We start from the raw sequence: 14792 nt of genomic DNA on the forward strand, positions 1-14792 counted from the left end.
ATTATGTTTAATTTGTCAAATTGATTTGTCATTATTTTGGCAGCCGACATTGACAGTAGGTCATAATTTTCTTTTTTTGTATCAAACAGTTTTCTATAGGCAATTAAATCCCAGATGTTAAACATGCTCTGTCCATTTCCACTTGCCAAAGCATCAAGTGGTGTGTGGTCTGTTTGGTGGGGGGTGGGGGGCTTCAGCAGCCAGGTTTATTTTTTATGAGCTATAGCACCTGGCTTTTAGGCAAGCTAAAGATGTGGGAAAATGTCCAATACATTTCGTTGGCTTTGTTATGTTTATGTCGAGCTTGAAGGGGGGCGGGGACACGAAAACATTTTTATATTAAATTTCCCTCGATGTCGTTAGGGTCAGTGCAAACCCACTAATTCAGGTGGAAATCACTTTCACCAAGGATATTTCAAGTAGATGAATTACTAAGAGCGTACCATTCAATATACACCTACAGCATGGTATTAGTTCCCGCCAGAGTGTCATGCATTGCTACCAACATTGGTGGAGTCCTGGTGCAATGAGGAGATGAAGCATGCCAGAGAAATATTCAAAATATGCATGAGTACAAATTCCTAGTAACAAATCATGACAGTGACAGCCTATTATAGAAGTGAAGTAGAGTGAAGTGAAGCGAAGCAAAGTGGGATTCATACATATACAAGTAACAGGAAATACCATTAACTTGGGAATATGATGTGACATACAGACAGTTTCAATAGGAAGGATTTACAATCAGTTTAACCAGTTCAGTTTTCTTATTTTTAAATATAACTGCTAAATGTCCAATGTTATTATTATGAAACCTAGTACTGTGTATGGTACTGCAAAAATGCACAGGTCTATAGAAAGGCCTTCACAAATCCTTATTTAATACGTCATGAACAGTTCAGTAATTATGTAACTGGCATTTTAAAGCTTCTTTATGATATTTTGGGGAGATTTATTGATGTTTAAATGAACCTCAAACTAATTATATTTTTTTGAATTATAATGGGAATGCCTTCCCAGTATAATTTGTGCTAACTTAGCGGTTTCTAGGAACCATTTATGGAGTATGGGTGTGTATATGAGACATGGGATAAGTATATTAAAGCTAGAGGAATTATGGAATGGCATTTTAAAATATAGTTTAATTATATTGTTCAGAGTACAACCTATTCCAGCTGGCATCCCATGCAGGGATCCCCACCTTGTGCTGTGGCTCTCTAGTTTTCGTTGCTTTGATAAAATTTAGCAGTTAGCATATTGATTAAAAACCCTCATCCATTCATGTTCTCTAACTACTTGTCCTATTCAGTGACATATGGGTGGACCGGAGCCTATCCCAGAGACTACAGGCACAAGGCAGGAAACAACCCAGGGTGGGGCACCATCCCATCGCACATGCAATTAGTTAACTCCAATTAACCTCAGCATGGTTTTGGACTGTGGGGGTTTCCTGTGGAGTACCCATAGGAAACCCCACAACATGAGGAGAACATACAAACTCCACACACAGAAAATCCTGGCAGAGACACAAACCCTGTTCCTAGATGTGTGAAGCAACAATGCTAAGCACCGTGCTGTCCCTTCAATCTGTTACGTCTAAAGCAATTACAACCACTTGAAGCTCTGATCTTGTCATCAGAAATAGTGCAAATATTAACAGTTCATAAATGCAAACTAAGCAAAGAAACAACTGAAATCATATAAGCAACTATACGATGAACAAAAATATCAAGCAATGCTGGTGCATACATGGTATTTGAGCATGTTTTTCCCGATGTCTCAGGAGAATGGTGATTAGATGCCAAGGGCTGGAGGTTCGAGCCTGTGTGCACGTGCGAGTTCACCTCATTTTCACAGGTTTCCTTGTGCAGCCCAGGGGCCTGTTCCATGAAGCAGCCTGATAACTCGTCAGATTTAAGGTAGTCTGAGCTAAACATAAGTGAGCGAAGATGAAGTCCATTTAGCCCAGAGGGTCTTAAATCTGTCAATTTATCTTGTTAAGCAAGAAACCCTGCTTCATGGAACAGGCCAGAGAAACATGTGGTTAGGTGAATTGTTGTCGTCCATCATAAACCATAGTGCATGATACAGTTACCATGGGCTCCAGGTTTGCCATTACCCTATATTAGATAATCACTATTTATTTACTGTGACAAACTTAAGACCAGCTCAATAAATAATAAAGATTCGTTAATCAAGAATAACGAATCAGGATGGAAAAGCAGTCCAGCCACAGATTAGTGAACCATCAGCCAACAGATTTAACTAGGTGATCAGGTCAGCATTCCGAAATAGCTTATCTGAAATTAGCTGAAAATCATCCAAACAAGGAAGATGAAAGGGACTATTTAAATGTTACGCTCTGCCAAGATCTTAGGGATTAGTAACGCCTGACAGATAAGCCGAGATACCTGGCAGGTGAGACGTCGCGCCTGACAGATAAAAAGACGCTTTGCTCATAAATATTTGCGATGCACGAAATATACTTTGACCAAGCTCAACAAACACAGCGACACAAAAACGTTATGTACGTGTATAATCAAAATGCTTTTTTTATACAAGCATCATGCCAGTTCTTCATAAGTACATTAAAACAATTTCGGACCTAATGTGGTTCGGTCACTTTACTGGAGACACGCGAACTGCGCACTTTTCTCAGCTCCTACCGGCTCCGCTTGTGTCGTACACACTGACATCTACTGGTCGGTACGAAATCTGCCTCCTACCGCAAGCCGCCTTTGGGTCAGGAGCCAAAGCGCCCGTCTGGGAAAAACCTCCCACAACGCCTGCACACGCAGACGGAGCTGTGGGCTGAAATGTGGGCATCCCGCAGATTCTAACATGCCGGTCTTATTTGCATGGATGGATTCAGTCAGCTGGGGATAGAAGAATCCAGCTGGGAGGCACAGGTAGTTTGTCATCACACACCTTCGCTCCCGGTGCTCCGTTCCACGTGGCTGTTGTGAGGGGGTGGGGTGAGTCACGGCAGCAGTGGCCTCGGTCTTTTTCCAGACCGCACCCGCATGGAGACGGTGTTTCCGGTACCGTGACTCATCAGCCCGGAGCGCGTCGCCGCGCGGCCGCCTCAAATACCTGCACGCACCAAGAGCACCGCAACAAACCCGAGAAGCGCACCGTTGCCGTCGCGACCACGCGAACGCACGCGAGAAAAGCGCTTCCGTGTCCGCTTAAAAGCTGAGCGCGCAGGTGTGGCAAGAGGAAGAAGGCGGGAAATGCTCATTTCAAACTGTAGTTCAGTCTAATATAAAATGTTTAACGTAATAATTAATAATTAACCATATATTGTTATTATCTGTTACACATTCGGAACATATGTGAAGCATCAATAGAACTTGTGTTCTGCCTGTCAAAAATTCAGAAATATGACATGTATGACGTTTCGCACGTTCAGTCTTCAATGCTGTCGCCATAATTTTCAAATTCAATAACAGAACAGTACATAATGGCTGATATGTATGAAAAATATAATGCTAAGATGCTTTACATTCCAGTAATCTATTCTCATAGACATACCACATAACGCCAACTTGTGAGGGCAGCTTTTTAGACGCAGTCCGATTGCTAAATTATTATACCAGGAAGTAAAAGACTAATGAACTAATCTTGGGCAAGATTCATAGTCTAAATACTGCAGCAGTATTCAGTAGCTTAAGTCAAAGCCCTACTGTGGGAGTTTCTGCGTAGAAGGGTCTCTTTCACAATGTTCGTATCACACTGACCTGATGCCACTTCCAAGAAGTACCCTGTGGTTTCAGAGGTGGAGGCCTGTGTGGGAATTTTTTTTTTATGCCAAACGTCATCCTCTCTTCATCTCAGCTTTTATATCGCCCCCCCAAAACCTCAAGTGTCATTCAAGTGTACCTATCTGGTATGGGGTAATTTCCAGTCCTACCATACAGGGACCTCAGGTGTGACTCATTTGGGTTCTAGCATGTCGGTGTATATAACCACAATTTTCCACCTCTGTGGCCACTGGTTCCTACCACATGCCCAATTGAGGGCTGTACAGAACAGCTGATACACTCACACTTCACACAATATCATTCTGAGTCTTGTAAGATGCATATATTGTCCTACCATCTGGCATAACGCATGGATACCAAACTGTCAGTCTTCAAAGATATCGCGTCTTATCTGTCAGCCTCCTTTTGAGCTAAGACATCTACTAGTTCCTGGTGTTATGTTTTCTTTTACTTGGTTAATTATTAATAATTTTAGCTCTTTGTGTCTTCAGTGTACTTCCACCCTCACCTAGGAGACTGGAAGGAAAATTATGATGGTGACAATGAAGATGTCTTAGATGAAGCGCTTTAAAATAAGCTGTAGTGGAGAATGGACCCATGATACAAGGTCTACGAGGCAAAGACGGTCGCTCAAGTAATAGATGCTTTAATTAGCCGCCTGCTTGGGTTAGAAAAGGTGTCAGCGTCACCTGGAGACCATCTCAGGCAGCGTGAGACACAAGGCAGGGGTACCATTGCAGGGCATGTACCTACACACTACAATCAGGTTAGCGACACCAATTAGCCTAACTGTACGTCTCTGTACTGCAGGCAGAGCGTGGAAGCGCTGGCGGAAATCCACAGATCCTAGGGGAGAAGATGCAAATCCACAGATCCTGGATGGGGAAACGGGATTCAAACCCACAGTTATGGAGGTGTGAGAGAACAATGTCTCCCACTGAACTACTATGCCGTTTTACAAATTATGTATAATATTATTTACAATATTCATAAATAAACCAGATTACAGGGGTGACATATGATATTCATTGTCAAGAATGATTTGAATATGAACTGACACTTTTTTGTTGAAATTGTCAGATTTTTATTTGATGTTTTATATTACAGTGAGAATTCTCACCTGTGACCTTGAAGTACCTGAAGCACATTACTGGACTTCATCAACTGATACATATTGCCCTCTAGTGGTAAGAAGCCGAACAGACATAACATAAACGAAGAACCAAGTTTATGGTTTTATAGCTGCTAAATGCAGTGGATTCTCAGTTCAGCCGCTCCTTCTGTCAGTTGCCAGAAGATTTACACAGAAAGATGCTGTTGGTTGACTACAAATGTTTTAGAGCCTTAAACAAACTGGACTTTCTTCACTTAGACCATAAAGTATTGGGGTAGTTAAGAAGATCTTCATTACACACTTCTCCTCATTTTATTCATATAACTTCATCCTTTTAATCAGTATCATATCAACCATCATTTATCCAGTCAGTGTTGCAGCAACCCAGAACCTGAGAGGAAAGTCCATTAAAATGCACGACGCCCACACATACACAATAACACATTATGGGTAAGCTAAGGTCATTGTTTGACCTGAACAGGGTGGCTGAGTTTGTAACACTTAACAGCTGCATTTGTGGGCCTGCGTGGGCGCATGTTATCACAGCCATAGCATGGGAAACCCTAAGGGGAGCAGCCAGTGGTGGGTCTGGGCGTGGTGGGTGGGGTGGGGGGCTGACAGAGAAAATTTGCAGCCGTCCCTGTTGCCAGCTCATATAAATTTTATTGTCCACAATGGTTGGTAGGTTTGTTTTGGCAGCAGGCCCCTGATTTGTGCTGTGGGGTGCCAGAAACAACTAACTCACCCCTTGTCACCCCCATAAATATAACTGGCTCCTGATGGCCACCCCAGTCAAAATTTGGGGCAGACGCCACTGAGAGCAGCAGCTTATATTGAAACCACGCAACGGAGCAGGAACGGATCATGGCGGAACTATCCAAAACACACAGGGGGATAGTTCAGACCCAGAAAGCAAAAATGTGGACCAAGATTTCATTTTAACCGACCAGTTGAGTACTCTGTCATTGTGTCTCTTTACACTCAACTGGTTGGTTGAAACAAAATTTTGGTGTGAAGTTTTACTTTCTGTCCACCGCTGCCAAAAGATATGTGTGTCATGGAGGATAAAAGAGTGCATGGGGTGATCGATGCTGCAGTATCATCAGTTGTTAATGGCCCTTGCCGTTAGGTTTTGCATACCTCAACATTAGCTGAAAAATGCTGGGTTGTTTTCCGGGAGTAACTATCTATTGAAGTCATTCGACATGCACTTTGGCACCCGTCCCAAAACCCTTTATGAAACTGCTCAACTAGGTGGCGCTAGCGGGTTGCAAAAGACTGGTTTGGCTAACACCCTGCAGTGTGTGCTGTTCCGCAGTCCTGCCTCACTGTACATTTGACGACTTCCTTGGCATCATAAGGCCCTCAGCCTTGCGTGGGCATGATCCTAGGAAATAATTTACATCTTTTCATGCTGACACAAACTGTTCAGATTTGCTGTTGGAATACAGGACATGCGATCTCCACACAGAAAGGAACCTGTGATCCTGGGAACAGCATCTTGCCAAGCTGAGAATTCAGAAATAATGAATAGGAAGATCCCTGCTTCTCAGTCAAACTGACCCTATTTCCTACCCAAAGCTGGGAGATGTTTGCCTTGGTGCGTCCCTCATCTGCGGTACTGTACGTCCATTGTTCTGTGTTCGGGTTCTGTGGCGGGGCTCATGTCGCTTGAGTTCTCATGAAACAAGTCAAACATATGAGTAGTGCAGGGAATGAGATTCATTTCCCAAAGGACAGCTACACCATTACCTATTATTCAGGAGCTTTGACCCTGATGTAAAATCATTTGAAAACAAATTGGGTTCATGAAGCAGATTGGCTGCTTAAGGATTCCATTTAAGAACTTTTGTCTGCACCAAAAGTAGAGAATTCATTAAAATTTTATTAAGACTGAATTATAAATTCTAGATCTTCTGCATCATCTGAGGACTTAGGCCTGAGAAGTACTTTTTTTGTTATGTATTTAATTATCTGTTACTACTACAGCTGTGCTCCATATACTGAAGTCTGCTGTACGTATGTCAGTTTTAATAGTTTATTTATTCACTGTGTGGATTTGTGATTTCCGTACGTTTCCCATAACAACTAATCCGGTCAAAGTCACAATGACGTGGAGACTCATGCTGGGGTCACTTGAGCAGAAAGGCAGGGCTCACCCCAAATGGGGTGCCGGTCCACCACAGAGTGTCCCTGCACTGAGTAGGCAGTCTGCATTCTGAAATTCATCTGTCCTTGCAATCGAAATCCATGCCTCCTGCAAAGTGAGGCTGCAGCAGCAACCAGCATTGAGGCGAAACTGTGGCGATCAGTAGGATTTTGCCACGTTTAATGTATCCCTCGGTCAACAAGGGAGGGGCTTGCTTTTCACTTCTTTAACCAATCACCGTCTTCTTCATATGACGTCCCCACATTGGTCCATTGTTTTTTTCTCATTTTCAAACTCAATGCTTCTAGTGGGTGGGGGGGTGTGCTCTAGCAGGCTAGACTTTTGTGCTTGTGATCAGATTGCAGATTCAAGCCTTGATATTATTATTATGCTTCCTGTTGTTATTATTTTTGTTGTTGCTGTTATTATTGTGGGGCGGCATGGTGGTGCAGTGGTTAGCACTGTTGCCTCACACCTCTGGGACCTGGGTTCGAGTCTCCACCTGGGTCACGTGTGTGTCGAGTTTGCATGTTCTCCCCATGTCGTCGTGGGGTTTCCTCCGGGTACTCCGGTTTCCCCCCCACAGTCCAAAAACATGCTGAGGCTAATTGGAGTTACTAAATTGCCCGTAGGTGTGTATGTGTGAGTGAATGGTGTGTGAATGTGCCCTGTGATGGGCTTGACCCCCATCCAGGGTTGTTCCCTGCCTCGTGCCCATTGCTTCCGGGATAGGCTCCGGACCCCCCGTGACCCAGTAGGATAAGCGGTTTGGAAAATGGATGGATGGATGTTATTATTGTGATTATTATTATCACCATGAACAGCCCCAGAGAGTAGAAGTCCAGAGCAAGATTTTGTTTCAATGAAGCAGTTAAGTATAAAGAGTCACAGAGTACTCAACTGGTTGGTTGAGACAAAACCTTGGTCTGGATTTTTATTCTCTGGACCTGAACTTCCCACCTCTTATCATGAAATAGAGATCCACCCTTATATGGCTCTGTACAACCTTTGCAGGTAAGCATGTTCCCCTGTTTTATATCTGTGACATGTCCCTTCACAAAAGACCTACACAGTGAAACACTTGCTTTAGGAAATTGAAATTTTATTTGTCACATGCATCATCATACACAGTGCAAATGTATGCACCTTAACAGTCAACACTGGTTGTAATTAATGTGGTGATGTCATACAATGAAGAATGTGATTGGTTAAAGCCCTCCCTTGTTGACCCAAGAGCGTGTCAAACTCAGATCGAGATGTGTGTGACCAGTAAGTATTCTCGCTAAAATCCAGCATAGCATGTATGTATGCAGTGGTCTGCTCCGCCCTCGCAGTGTCATTCCAGGAACCGTAGGACCACCACAAATATAAAGAAGCTACAGCCCTCTGTTATTTAGATATTCATGGTGAAGCCAAAAGGCTTCAGCATGTTTTTGGCCTGAGGGGGGAGACGGGGAAACCAGAGAACCCAAGGACAACATGCAAATAAAACACATGCACAAGTGGGATGGAGATTGGAACCACAAGGCAGCTACAGGAACCGACATGCCATCCCAGGAAGCTGTGCTGCATGTCCTTCCCTGCTGCCTGCTCTCCCAGGACAGCATCACCTGCCCCCCCTGTCCCTGTCAGCTGACAAACACCCGCAATGACTCCATTTCCAGCACTGGGTGGAAGGTGCGACTTTTTGGGATGACACTTTTTGAGGATTACGATGGGAAGCCTACTGAAACAGGAGCCCATGGGACTCTGCTGTTTGGCTGCTTTCTCCCCAGCGACAGAGAGTACAGACGATAATGCTCACAGCAGTCCTTTTTTTTTTTTTATTGGTTTGAGGTGATGCTGCCAATGACCTAAAGTCAGGCTTCCTCGTCAAACGTTACAGTTTTTGGAACCAATAATATAATCAGTCCTCATGTAATCCAACATTAAATTTCCAAGCTTTGGAACACTAAAGCTACAGACATTTCCTTGAAAACATATCATGTGGACTGAGTGAGCTTTCACTGTCCAGCATCTCTTCAAATGCTGATGTCTGTCACAACTAACCCTGCTTTACTACTTGGTTAATTGAACCTGCTCTGGGCTGGGTTCATTTAGAGCGAAACCTTACTTAAGGAGAGCAGTAAGCAGAGCTCATGGATTATTCTTTGAGTACAAGGCTCAGGAATGTCATCTTGTCAGTCATTTGGTTTTTGGGACAGTTAGCGTAGGTCTGTTTTCTCCATGTTTGTTAGTGGCTTGGTGGTGTGGGTAGCCCCTGGGTTTGTGGGCCCTATTGACCCGCATTTGTCCTTGGGCTTCTGGTGGCTGGTTTCTGTCTTCTGGGCGGGGGGGGGTCATAATCCCAGGTGGCTGTCATTTAGTGCTTGCCCCTTTTAGATACATGATTTGGGGTTTTCCAGGCCTCTGCAAATGAGTCTGCTTTCCGGTTCAGCTCATCCCGGCCATCCATCCAGTCAGCGGCCCAAGTCCCCCTGTTCCCTGTTTCCCACAGTGTTGAGGACAGCTGTCGCAGATTTGATTTTCTGAAGGCTAATAAAAATATTTTAACGTACAATATATGACAATATCTGCCATAAACCGTTAATACTGGGTTTTAAAAAAGTATTTCTTTGATGGCTAAATGCAACAAACCTTACTTTCACCCAGCAAAAATTTAATATTTGTTACAGCGTTCGCTTAATTTCTTAATAACTGCTGCGTGGTCCTGCAGTCGCACAATCTGCCAAGTCTCCTGATCCTGGTGAGGTATATTAGCTTTCATTCAGCGGCTGGAGCCATCCAAGAGACTGCCGCTAATCACTTTAGTCAAGAAAGGCCATAATCTTCCCTGTTGGCAAATGAATTTTCAACGCTTTTCAATTTCATCATCTCGCCAAATGGAATTTCAGGCGGCAGCCCTGAAAGTGGCTGTTGTTACACGTGTATAGGCTCGCTAACATCACGTAAGTGAAATTCGGCTATTGTAAAAACCATGACTTAAATGTGTGCATTAGCATAAAAATCAACTTCAAAGCCAATAGCCGGAACCATGTTTATCTCAGTGTAAGAACTATCTGTTATGGCGTGACTAATTGAGACGGATAGAGTAATGCAATAGAAAGACCGTTGAATTACTGCCCATTAGCTTGCTTACTGCACTGTCCAGCTCCTGAATAATAGAGGGTGTCAATCTGCACAATGTGATTAAAAATACATCCATGTAAATGGATGAAAATATTCCTCCACCAGGCTGCACACGCCTTTCCAAAACAGAGTGTTTTATATGCATGCATGTTTTAGATTATACCAAGGACATCACTTTGGGTTGAACGTTGGGGGTGGGATGGGGTTGAGGGTCTCCACTCATGTAAGGGAGTCAGGTATTGGCTGGTTTTGATTGTTAATTTATGGAAGTGGATTATAATAATTATAATAGTTTTTTGGGGTTTTTTTTAAACGTTATAGCACACAAAGTCACTACGGATGGCTATCTACATTATACGGTATATAAATATTCAGCTTCAAATGAAGCTTATGTGAACAGCACCTCAGCTGAAAATTTTTTTTGAACATACCAGTTTTATGAGGAAAATTGCTCTCGTTTTCATGGCTCCTGTGTGTAACCCTGTCAAAAACATGTTTTGGTTTGCCCATGAAGCTCCTCTATTAGATCTTCACACTTTGAGGAGGGGACGTCCTCACTTGGTGGTAAAGCTCAGTCCATATCTCCTGATATTCAAGCCTTTCATTCAGTTCCCAGGCCTTCAAGCCTCTGCGGGCTTAAGGAAGTCGAGATGCCCCGAGCTGTGTAATGTTACCTCATTGTTTTAGTATGCCAACTTACTACACAATGCTTTTAATCCTTTACTAATATGACTTCAGATCAATTCCAGAAACTTTCTTAGAAATTTTCTCCATAATTCTGTTATCTCCCTAATGCTAAACAGCAAAACCTACTTTATTGTGAATGTTTGCTTAAACAGCAAATACTTTATTTGATTACTTCATATTTATTAGCGTGTTTGTTACACAATGTGAGCTGGTGAGTCATTTTCCCTGCGCTTATCAGTCTTTTATTGTCTAGATTGCAAGCAAAGAAGTTCTATGAATTAGACAAAGGAGCAATAATTTAAGAAATACATTTATTCATTACGTTCTACATTACATTCTGGAGCTGCTTTTATGATTCTCTTTATTGAGAATTATTTAGGCTCTGCTGCATAAGTGGCTCTTATTGTTTGCATGGTGCTGAACCAGCAGTGTGTCACTGTTGTTAAACTATTGTCCCCTCTGCAGTTCCCTCTTGGCCAAATGGAATTTTCAGTAACATACAGAACAATGTGCTTCTTTGTCTCCTTCCATTGTGGGAGCCTTCAAGGTCACAATGTGACTGGCTTCTCTCTCAGAGGGCCAGTCAATGTCACCCACTGCTGTCACCCAGGAAAAATCTCTTCCATTTTAGCTGAGGACCCATCATCGGAAGAAAAGACAAGTCAAGCTTCTCTTTACTATATTTTTTACAAGAGTTCTGCACAGCAAACTTGTGCCCATAGGGGGGCATGGAACGTTGGTTTACTGGGCTACTTCAGTCCTCCAGGGTTGGGGTTTGATTTCTAGCTCTGCTGTGTGTGTGTGTGTGTGTGTGTGTGTGTGTGTGTGTGTGTGTGTGTGTGTGTGTGTGTGTGTGTGTGCATGTGTATGTGTGTGTGTGTATGTGTGTGTGTGTGTGGAGCTTGTGTGTTCTACCAGTTTTGCACAGGTTTCCTCTGGGTACTATGGTTGCCTTCTGCAGTCCAAAGACACACAGTTAGACAAATTAGGTGTGTAAATGCATTGCGATGGATTGACATCCCATCCAGGATGTACCCCAGCCTTGTGCCCCCAGTGTAGGAAAAGGATCTAGAGACCCCAAGCGGGACAATTGGTTAGAAATGGGAAAATTACACACAGTGAACAAAACCGACTGGAAAAGCAGTATATTGATACACTGATATACCTAGATACAGATGCAGCAACTCACTCAATAATTAAGCAACCGACTATAACAGACTTTTGAACTGGAAAGTGTTATTCTGATGCTGCTCCTCCAGACTCCCTCTGGTGGCCAAGTCACAATATGACAGCTGTAGAATGACCATGCGTTGACACACATAGTGAAAAACCTCGGTCGATCAAAAAGCAGAGTGAGCATAAACCATTTTCTTAATAGATTGTGTTTTTCCCCTTTTGTTTTATATTCTGGAGAAATATGTTCCAGAACCAATCATCAATCAATGACTGGCTGAGAAGACAAGAATGACAATTAATTACACTTCCCTGACATGTTTTGAAATAATAGCCCTCCAATCAGCTTATGCTTATGAAAACTGATAGATTTTCACGACACTTACCCATAAATATTATAAGAAGAGAGGTAGGAAAATTGCTTGGGCAGAACCCCAGTTCCTGGCAGTCGAGTCGGCTCCCTGCAAACTCACAGGAGCACGTGGGCCCACAGAGCACGGCCGAGCGGAAGCGACTCGCTGCGATGGCAGATGGACTGTGTGGCCTCCCAGCACTTGGCATTGACTGTCATTGTTCAGTTTTACTGTCAGATTCCAAACCTCTCAAAGTGGAAGCAGACTCCCGTAGTAGAATAACTAGTGAGCCCTTGTAACTGGCTGAAAGAAGCAATGATTTATGACGAGTCTCTAAATCAATGTTTGTGTCTGCAATTAATAAAGATAGAATTCAAAACTGGGGAGAGGGCTGAATAGAAGAGCAGGGCCTCTGGTCCCAGCTGAAAGCTGATTGGCCGCTGATTCACCCTTTTACTCAGTGATTCCAAACATATCATTGGCTAATGATAAGGTTGGCCCCTGTGTATGATTTATGACCCCACTTATGCCCCCTACCTTAAAAAGTCCTAGAATCAGAGAGTATAAACCTCCGTTGCGATATCTGCAGGCCATCTGACCCCTACAATAACATTTGCTATGTTGTGTTTTTTTTACATACATCCCAAGGGTTTACGTGGCATTTGCAGTCGGAGCCAGCCAATGGATAGGGTCCTGGCGCTGGTTCCACTGTCCACACCTTCTGCTGCTCCTGCTATTTTCAGCTCAGGCCCTGGCTAGGAACCACAGGGTAGCTTCCACAAAGATGACTTCAAGCTGCTACCTTTCCTGCTGGGCCACGCCGAGAGGCGAAATAATATAAATAAATATAAATCGTCTTATAGACAAGAAATATGGTATGGCCGAAACATTTATGACAAAGAGTTTTCACAGGAGGAACATTGCCTGGTCTAAATGAGAAGTGTTTTTGTTATGTAACTAGCACCTCATAAATATAACATTTAACAGCTTTTGCAGAGAGGTTTGAGGATCCTGTAGTGTATGGATCTTGTTATGAGTACGTTTGCAATTATGGCTTTCCTCTGCCTGTAATATTCTGCATACAGAACCATGAATCTAGCTGAAAATGTTGAGAACTACCCATTAAATACAATCCCCTGAACATGCGATGTATTTGTGCGCGTCTTCCTCCATAAAGAACTCCTCCCCCCCCCCCCCCCGCCAACATTAAAGGAATGCGTGCATTGAGGGATCGTCTTCAGCTTCAATTTGCCCCGTACACTTTCTGTTGCCAAAGTAAACTAATTACACACACACACACACACACACCCACATGCACTGCCAGTACACACGTATATCTGTGTCTGTATGCAAATATATTAGTTTGTGGAATAACTATGATGGATTAATGTTGAGTGATCTCTAAGTAATTAACACTTAGTTTCTGGTTAATTAAATACATTAAGTAAGACTGTACTACTACAGTATTTGTAGTGTTAGCTTTGTGGATACTGTGCAATCATACCATAACCAATAATACTAAAAAAAGGCAGGTAACACGTATATATTCTATAGGAGAAAACCGAAATTATTACAGTATAAACAGATTTAAATACACAAATGAAGTTCTCCTTCTGTGTTTCGGCCAATGCTGTAGCACAGAAGGGCCTCATATTGGACAGTGTTAATTGCTCCTGATGTGATATAACTGTATTTCTGACTGCCACCCTGAGTTCCTCCCCTGCATGACCCTCTTTCTCATCCACTCTCTCCATGTGGTGTGGTGTGTTCCAGCCATGCTGGACGCTGCATGTGCCCCCAAAAGCTAGACGCCATAAACTCCTCCGGCACCGATAATGGGAATTTAACGCACACCCCATGAAACCACATAAAACGGCTGCTGTGTTCCAGACTGCCAGTGACCGGGGAGGAAATGCAGAATGCAGAAACGAGGCAAGAAAGGAGGCCGAAGGGATGGCGCAGGGCCACCAACCCTGCTTCTCTCTCCGAGGGGCCAGTGTGCGGCTCAGCGGGTTGGGATTGCTGTGCTTTAATCAGAAGGTTGACGGTTCAACTTTTGGGGTCAGCTGAGGATTTCGCCGTTGGGCCCCTGAGCAAGGCTCTCGACTGCCAAATGCTTCAGGAACCGTCTGATCCTGCTTCCTCAATATTGAGTATGTCACTTTGGATTAAAGTATTTCAATCTTCAGTGCGTTCACCCTGACACCCAAATAATTTTTCACATTTGGGCACGGTGTGCACTTAGCCTGACACCTGTCAGCAACCACCTAGCTTACTGTCTGCCTTTTGTGCCTGTGCTGACAGGCAAAAATCCCATCCAGTTATGGTTCATTTCGGAAGGATAGCCTGCTGAAGTAAATTATATAATGTGAAAAATGGAAATGGTGATTTTTTTTTAAAATTCATTAGTACTAGGTAATCTGCAA

General features: G+C 43.3%; 1 long non-coding RNA gene across 3 annotated transcripts; it reads left to right on the plus strand.

The window, feature by feature from the left end:
• The first annotated feature begins 2771 nt into the window (after window positions 1–2771).
• On the plus strand, window positions 2772–14366 carry LOC125704561 (uncharacterized). Of its 3 annotated transcripts, none has more exons than XR_007381180.1 (4): window positions 2772–2906; window positions 4572–4675; window positions 4869–4948; window positions 14257–14366. It is a non-coding gene; the product is annotated as an uncharacterized LOC125704561 (long non-coding RNA). The 3 variants fall into 3 exon arrangements; XR_007381181.1 differs by lacking the exon at window positions 14257–14366 and adding an exon at window positions 13015–13237; XR_007381178.1 differs by lacking the exon at window positions 14257–14366 and having other exon boundaries at window positions 4869–5440.
• Window positions 14367–14792: the final 426 nt, after the last annotated feature.

The sequence above is a fragment of the Brienomyrus brachyistius genome, chromosome 1 (genome assembly GCF_023856365.1).
Source record: "Brienomyrus brachyistius isolate T26 chromosome 1, BBRACH_0.4, whole genome shotgun sequence".
Lineage (NCBI taxonomy): Eukaryota > Metazoa > Chordata > Actinopteri > Osteoglossiformes > Mormyridae > Brienomyrus > Brienomyrus brachyistius.